The sequence below is a fragment of the Neophocaena asiaeorientalis genome, unplaced genomic scaffold (assembly GCF_003031525.2).
Source record: "Neophocaena asiaeorientalis asiaeorientalis breed wild unplaced genomic scaffold, Neophocaena_asiaeorientalis_V1.1 scaffold225, whole genome shotgun sequence".
Lineage (NCBI taxonomy): Eukaryota > Metazoa > Chordata > Mammalia > Artiodactyla > Phocoenidae > Neophocaena > Neophocaena asiaeorientalis.
Window position 1 is genome coordinate 5,247,488 of NW_020172364.1, and position 6,888 is coordinate 5,254,375.

Genomic DNA, 6,888 nt, shown 5'->3' on the forward strand with positions numbered 1-6,888 from the left:
TGGCCTCCTGGCCTGCCAGCCCCCATTGCTGAGGCCAAGGGGAAGGAGAGAGAGACCTGGGCTAAAGGCTGGCAAGAGACATAGTCAGAAGGGAGAAAGGTGGAGCAAAAAAACCTGCTGAGGGGGCCTGGCAGGGAGGCTGTCAGCCTGCTCATCTGTATGCTCCGGGGTGAGGCCTGCAGTGGAAGGCACTGCCTGGGCAGAGTCATTTGGACGTGGGCATTGAATCAACCAAACCCCATGGGCACCAGTTCTGGGCTTCTGGGGACTCAGATCCCATTCCCTGCTTGCCCTATCCTCTGCCCCAGCAGTGGGATGGGCCTGTGTGCGTGTGTGTGTGTGTGTGTGTGTGTGTGTGTGTGGTGTGTTCCCACATTAAAGAGGCAGAAAAGATTGAAGGCCCAGCGTCCGTCCCCAGCAGGAGCTCAAGCCCAGGACTGTGTCCTCTCACTTTCTCCCTGTAGCTGCTCTAAAGTCCTCTCCCCCAGATTGTTGGCAAAGCTGCAGAACTTCTGATTCAGTGACATTTTACAGGATCACCGTGTTCTTTCTTCAGAGCCATTTGAGATAGAACTGAGAACAGGAAGCCCACTGTCTCAGAGAACTGGACCAAGGATGGTGCTCCCCAAACAACGAGGGCTTCAGGGAGTCGGAGCAGTGGGGGAGCAAAGGCAGGAGCTAATACCCCTTGTGTTCCAGGCTGGCATCAGGTACTGTCACATGTTTTTTTCTTTTAGTCCCCTCAGTAGTACCAGGAAGTGGGTAAAATTGTTCCCATTACAGGGAGAGGAAGTTGAAGCTAAGAGGGAGAAAAGTCATTCACCTAAGGTCATTCAGTGAGTAGGAGGCCTAAACGCTCTTTAACACCAGTCTTTTCTAATTCTCCATGATGACTCTTCCATTATGCCATGTAACCCCCAAGCTTTGCCGTGAACCAGAGTTCCTGGGACACATCAGTGGTTTTTAAGGTAGTGCTGAATGGCGTGAGCTTGGGGGGCTTACACGTGCACCGTGGTCACTGTGCCTTGTCTCCTTCTATACGCTAAATCTAGGCTCTATCAGAAATCCTCCTGGAAAGACAGACAATTACCAGACTGAACTGGCCGCCTCCGTGCATATGGATATGGATGTGTATGCACACATAATCAGACAGACACACACACCTACCGAAGGATCTTGGAGCTGGCAAAGAATTGGTCGGCCATTTAATCCAAATCCCTGATTCATTAAATTTCTAGTAGCTAAACTAGACAGTTTTCTGGTCTGTGCTTGGAGATTTATAGAATGTAAGAATTTTTACAAAGGGAGAATTGTAAGAAATAGTAACAAGTGGGGTGTGACCCCAACAATGCACAGGCTTACAGGGTAAGCACCCAGATTGTGTGGTGGTTGTGGTCAGGAGATGGTTTGGTTTCGGTAATAGCAGCGGCAGTGCTGGTGGTCCTGATGGAGGAGGTAGGGATGATGATGGAGGTGGTGGCTTGTTGGTAACAATGAAGGTGGTGGTGATGGTGTTGGTGGTGGTAGAAGAGGTGCAAGTGGTGCTGATGGTGGCAGAGGTGGTGGCGGTGGCCAATGATGGTGGAAGTGGTGGTGATGGTGGTTGGAGATGAAGGTGGTGGGGGAGGAGTAGAGGTGACAGGGTGGCAGGAATGGTAGTGATGGTGGTTAAAGATGGAGGGGAGGTGATTCCAGAGGAGGAGGCAGGGAGGAAGGTGGAAGGATGTGGTGGTGGCCTTAGAGGGAATGGTGGTTTACCCTCTAACATTTAGGCTTAAGTTGAACTTCTCAAAGTATGAGGAGCCAGTGCACATGGGGAAGGCTCCAGGCCCAGCGTTGGCAGAGGGTAAGTTCCTTCCTAGGACACCAAACACCTATCCGGATTGTCTCAGGGTAGCCCACTGCCATGAGGAGAAGCAAAAGTCCATAGCTCCCTCCCGGCCTGCCCAGCCCAGGGTGCTACTTGGCTCTGGAAGTCCCCCAGGCCAGAATCCCGCCAGATACAGCCAGTGTCCACCATTCCCAGGTCACAGGACTCAGAGACCTCGCAAAATTTTTGAAGCTTCAATAGAAATGGTTTTGATAGAAACACTCTCAGGTCCACAAAATGTAACACATTTCCTCTGATAGGTACATACGCCCCCGCCCCCCCCCCACACTTACACTCACACAGTTTCTGCAGAAGTTTGTGCTATTTGTTTTTAAAAACCAGTACACACAGAACAGAGTATGTGCTTAACATGCCACATGCCTACCTCCGCCGTCCTGATCCGGGCTGCTTACATGGTGCTGGCAGCTTTGCCGCTGACTTAGTCACTGAGACACCACTCGTGAAGAAAATCAATATGTTGTTTGCCTCTCTGAAGTGAGAGCATGCCAGATGAAGAGTCACAAACAGTGGCCTTGACAGCAGCTCTCCACGGTCCCCCAGTCAACACCAGGCTTGCCTTCTGTTGAGTTTCAGCAGCCTTCTTACCTGTCAGGAGTGACATATGGCATACTTGATAGACGAAACCTCTACTCTGCATGAGCTACGTTAACTAGTATGACATATGGGCTTCCCTTGGCAAGTAGCTATTTTCAAGGCTGTTTTAGGGTAGCCTTGACCCATAATGACTCCTATCATTTATTATGCTCCACAGAACCCCTTCCCCACAAAAGCATGTGCAGCTCATATTCCAAGCACTCCTCCATCCATCACCTCCATGCTCCCAGCAGTACCTCCCAAATCAGAAATTCACTGAAGTGTCTGCCTTTGATATGATCCCTTACTTCCTCGCATGGTGAGTAATAGAAGAAGGTAGAAGAGCATGTAAATAATCATTCCTTCTTGGTGCCTGGTTCTTGGGAGACACTTAGAAAATGAACATTCAGTGAAGGGAATGAGGGCTGGGGTTCCGGATGTGGAATCTCTAGTTTTTTTTAAGGCCACATTAACTGCAGTGTACGGAAAAGGTCAACTGAAATCTTTGACGGCCTCCTGGAAGCAAAGGGCCCAACTCAGCACTGCCAGACCATGAATACAGTTTCCTAGGACCACAGGCTATGAAGCCTTTGTCTGGACAGGTTTGCATAAGACAGTGGTACATGTTGGTACCTAAAAATTCTCCAGACCCACAATTTTAAGGGTTTCCTTTGTATCCCAGGTGTCTCCACGAGGATAGGGTCAGCCCTTGGTAGCTACAGCCCCTTGAAACTCTGGACGGTGACTCAGAGATTAGCCATAAACAAAAAGTCACCCGTGGCATGAGGCTTTGGCACTGTGTGTACCTGGCAGTAGTGTCCCTGCAACCCCACCTGGCTCTCAGTCTCCATATAAGGAGGGGCCCCTAAATTCTAGCAAACCACAGAAGCAAAGGCCAGTTTTAAGGAAATTGCCACTTTCCACGGTAAAATAAAATAATATCCAGACTCTCTGCAGCAGATTCTGCTGGTTGCTAACTGAACTTCCCAACTGAATCCTGATTCTGTTCAGACATCCACCCATTACCAGCGTGGCATTCCACTGACGTCTGTTACTGGTCCAGGAGTGGGAAGTGTAAGAAATTACAGTCCATGCTTGAGGTAGCATCATACTTCTTGATATGCACAAGACGTAGTCCTGATTGCCATTAGCAGCCATCTTAAAACCACAAGGGAAACCAGTTTGGGGTAGCAGCTGACACTGAGGGCAGCTGAGTAGAACGCAGAAAGAACCTGCGTATTTGATGCCATCATTGAAATGTGGATTGCAGCATTCCTGGGGCCTACTCTACCCCAAGCCTCCTGTTATGTCTGATAATGCATCTCCCTATTGTTTGATTCAACACATTCTGTTCCTGGCAGTCAAAATGATCCTAAGTGATATTCGCTGCAAGGCTGAGTTGGGAGGAAGATTCTCCACATGGAGAGAGGCAGAAAAAACAACACGGCCCAACTCTCATTTCCAAAGATTCACCTTTCACGAGGACCTCAGAGGGCGCTACTCCTCTTTAATGCACTACAACCCTTCTCTTAACAGCTCCTCTGTAGAGCAGAGGGTAGGCTGGGATATTTACACAATTCTTCATGCAGTGTTCAGAGATAGTAGCAGGAAAAAACACAGAGAGTAACTTGCAACTAGATAATCTGGTTCTCAAGATACTCCTTGGTCTTTAGATTATGGCTTTGGGTTTCATTCAGTCTTTATATGCTGGGCACCGTCCAGCATCCGAAAGTCATGCCTTAGAAATCTATGCACATTGACGCCTAGTATGCGAGTAAAGGAAAGAGCCCTAGAGGAACAGGGAATCCTTTCTCCCACCTTCTCGGTTTCATGCCTTTTCTTGTGGTGATTGACTTGGGAAAGGCCACATGTCTCAACTTTAAGAAGTCCTTCTTAAGGCCACAACAGATACAATGAATAATGTTGTTAAATAATACATGAGAAGGAAACTCCATCCCGGTATAATGCAATGACTCGAGCATCGATACAAGAGCCAGAAATAGGTCATAAGGGGGACAAGAGCATTATTTCTTTACAAGCTATGGAATGGGTCATGGGTCTCTACCAGTGTGGACCCCCGAATCAGCCGGGCCCAGGCCTCTACAGCCCATGCTGAACACCGTATAAAAGAGATGTCATAGTACATACCCTCCATTCCTATATTGGCAATGGAGCGTGGTAGACTGTGGCCCACTGCCTGGGTTTGCCCCCGTTTTCGTCACTTGCTTGTTGTTGTTGTGGGAACTTAAGCAAGTCACTTAGTCCTTTGAGCCTCAGTTTCTTTGTGTGCAAGCCTATTACACAGGTTGTCATGATGATTAAGAAGATAAAGTATATAACTGTACCTGGCACATCAGTAGTTTCCTAATACATGGTAATTATTTTTAGTTATTAATAACCATTCAGCCAGTTTCCCAATTCCTCCCGTGACCTGTTTCAGCAACTCGCAACTATGTCTTAGCGGCTCATTCTTCTGTTGGGTTTCCACATGACCCTCACACTGGACACACAACTTACTCTTTCCCAAGTTACAGCATTGGTGGTACTCCATCCTGCAATGTCCAGCAGGCATTCTTGGAGAACAGCCTCTGGCATTTCCAGGCCCCAGGACTCTGCCTGTCCAGAGGTGACTCCCTGGGCTGCACTCCCACCCATCATATCCAGACAGGACCAAACCCAAAGCCTTTGAAAGACTCTGATTGTAAGTAGAGGAGACTGTTCCCAGGGAAAATGAGCCCATGAAGCAGCCTCCTTGGAAGTGTTGGAGAGGTGCATGGCTCTCAGGTGAGCTTTCACCATTTCAACGATATGATGGCATTGAATGGCGAACTGCCCCAGCTTTGGTGGGAAGTAAGTCTGGGCACTGCCAGCATAATAAACAGTTTGATCTCTCTTAATAAGGCCCATCTGCCTGTGGTGGGCCAGAGCCGACAGAATCTCCTGGGGCTCCTAGAGCCAGATGCCTTTCAACGGGTTTTGCCATCAATCTTAATAAATACAAGAAGGCAGCAACTGGCACGATAAATTCAAAACAATCCTGACCTGGGAGGCTTGTGCTCGGAAACCCTCACCATTTCAAATCAATTCAGCCAGTATTTACAGGGCATCTCCCATGAACCGGTCACTATACTAGGCAATGGGATTACAAAAATGAGTAAGATTGTCACTGTCCTGGAGATGCTTAGAGCTGGAGAGAGGTGAGGAGTGGGGCAGATGAGGGCCAAGAGGGTAAAAAAGAATTATAGGTTCTAACACAGGGACATAAATAGGGTGTAAGGGGTACACTGAAGAAAGAGGGGTCAGTTCTCCTGGGATTAGGAGGGTCAGGAACGTCTTCACAGGGGAAGTGACCCACATATCAGGTCAACAAATATGTATTGACTGTTAACTGGCACCAATATCTGTGCTAGAGGATTTCACAGGCATTATCTCTTTTATGCTTCACAAAAACCCTGTGAAGTAGATATTGTTATCCCTGTGATTTTCAAAGATGGGGAAACGTAAGTCCAAAGGTCACATAGCTAATGAATGATATGGAGCTTTGATAGAATTAGAGCCCTCAGTCTGACCACCCAAACAATGGATGTCCTAACTTTGGGGGTCTCTTTTGCCCATGCACATAAGCTTCAGCCTAGCACTTACATAAGTAGATGCCCAGATATCTACTCATCATTCTGGTGACAGGAAAATTCATGCAAGTGAAACCCACAAACAGAGAAGCTAAGGTGAACCCCCCTCCCTCATATCCCCACTTCCTTCCTCATTATCTCTCTCAGTTTTAGAGGCCTTAAACTTGATAAAAAAAAAAAAAAAAGAATTCTTTCCCTCCAGAAGAAAAAAAAAAAAAAAAGAATTCTTTGCCTCCAGAAGCCACTATGCTTCTTTGTTTCATCATGTTTGCCTTGAAATTGACAAACAGCCTACTGCTGAGGACACCAGAGTAGGGTGGGTGGTAGGCTGAGAAGAGAAGGATAACAGTGTGGAGTGGGGAGGGGAGGAGGGAGGGAGAGGGGAGAGGAGGGAGTCCTGCCAGGGCTGTGAGGACCTAGGGCTAAGGGACAGGAAGAGAGGGGTGAGTGTGGAGGCAGAGACCTAATCATATGGGGAGAAGATACGGAGGGTGAAAAGGAGATGGCCCACTGATCCAGAGAGAGAAGCAGGAAGAACCATAGCAGGGCTCAAAGAGGGCAAAAAAAGGGTGGTTTTCACATATTCAGTCAATTCTGGCTACTCCTGCCTTGATCCTTGTGTCCCAGATCTGAAGCGTCTTTGGAGGGATACTGTGCTGGCTCCTTAAAAGTATAGACTCAAGTATTGGAAGTACTGGTTTCTGAAGGAAGAGGCTAGACCTCAGGCTCTCCGTCAGTAAAGGAGGGGAGCGAGGATTAGCCCAGGTGATCTTTCCAGCTCTGACACTCCAGGAC

The 6,888-nt window shown here is 48.1% G+C and overlaps 1 protein-coding gene across 1 annotated transcript in view; it reads right to left on the reverse strand.

Moving 5' to 3' along the window:
* Positions 1–6,251, reverse strand: part of DGKG (diacylglycerol kinase gamma) — a 230,942-nt gene extending 224,691 nt beyond the window's left edge. The window contains exon 1 of the mRNA XM_024767898.1: positions 2,256–6,251. The gene's annotated coding sequence lies outside the window, so the exon portion shown is untranslated. The remainder of the gene's footprint in view (positions 1–2,255) is intronic.
* Between the last annotated feature and the right edge of the window lie 637 nt (positions 6,252–6,888).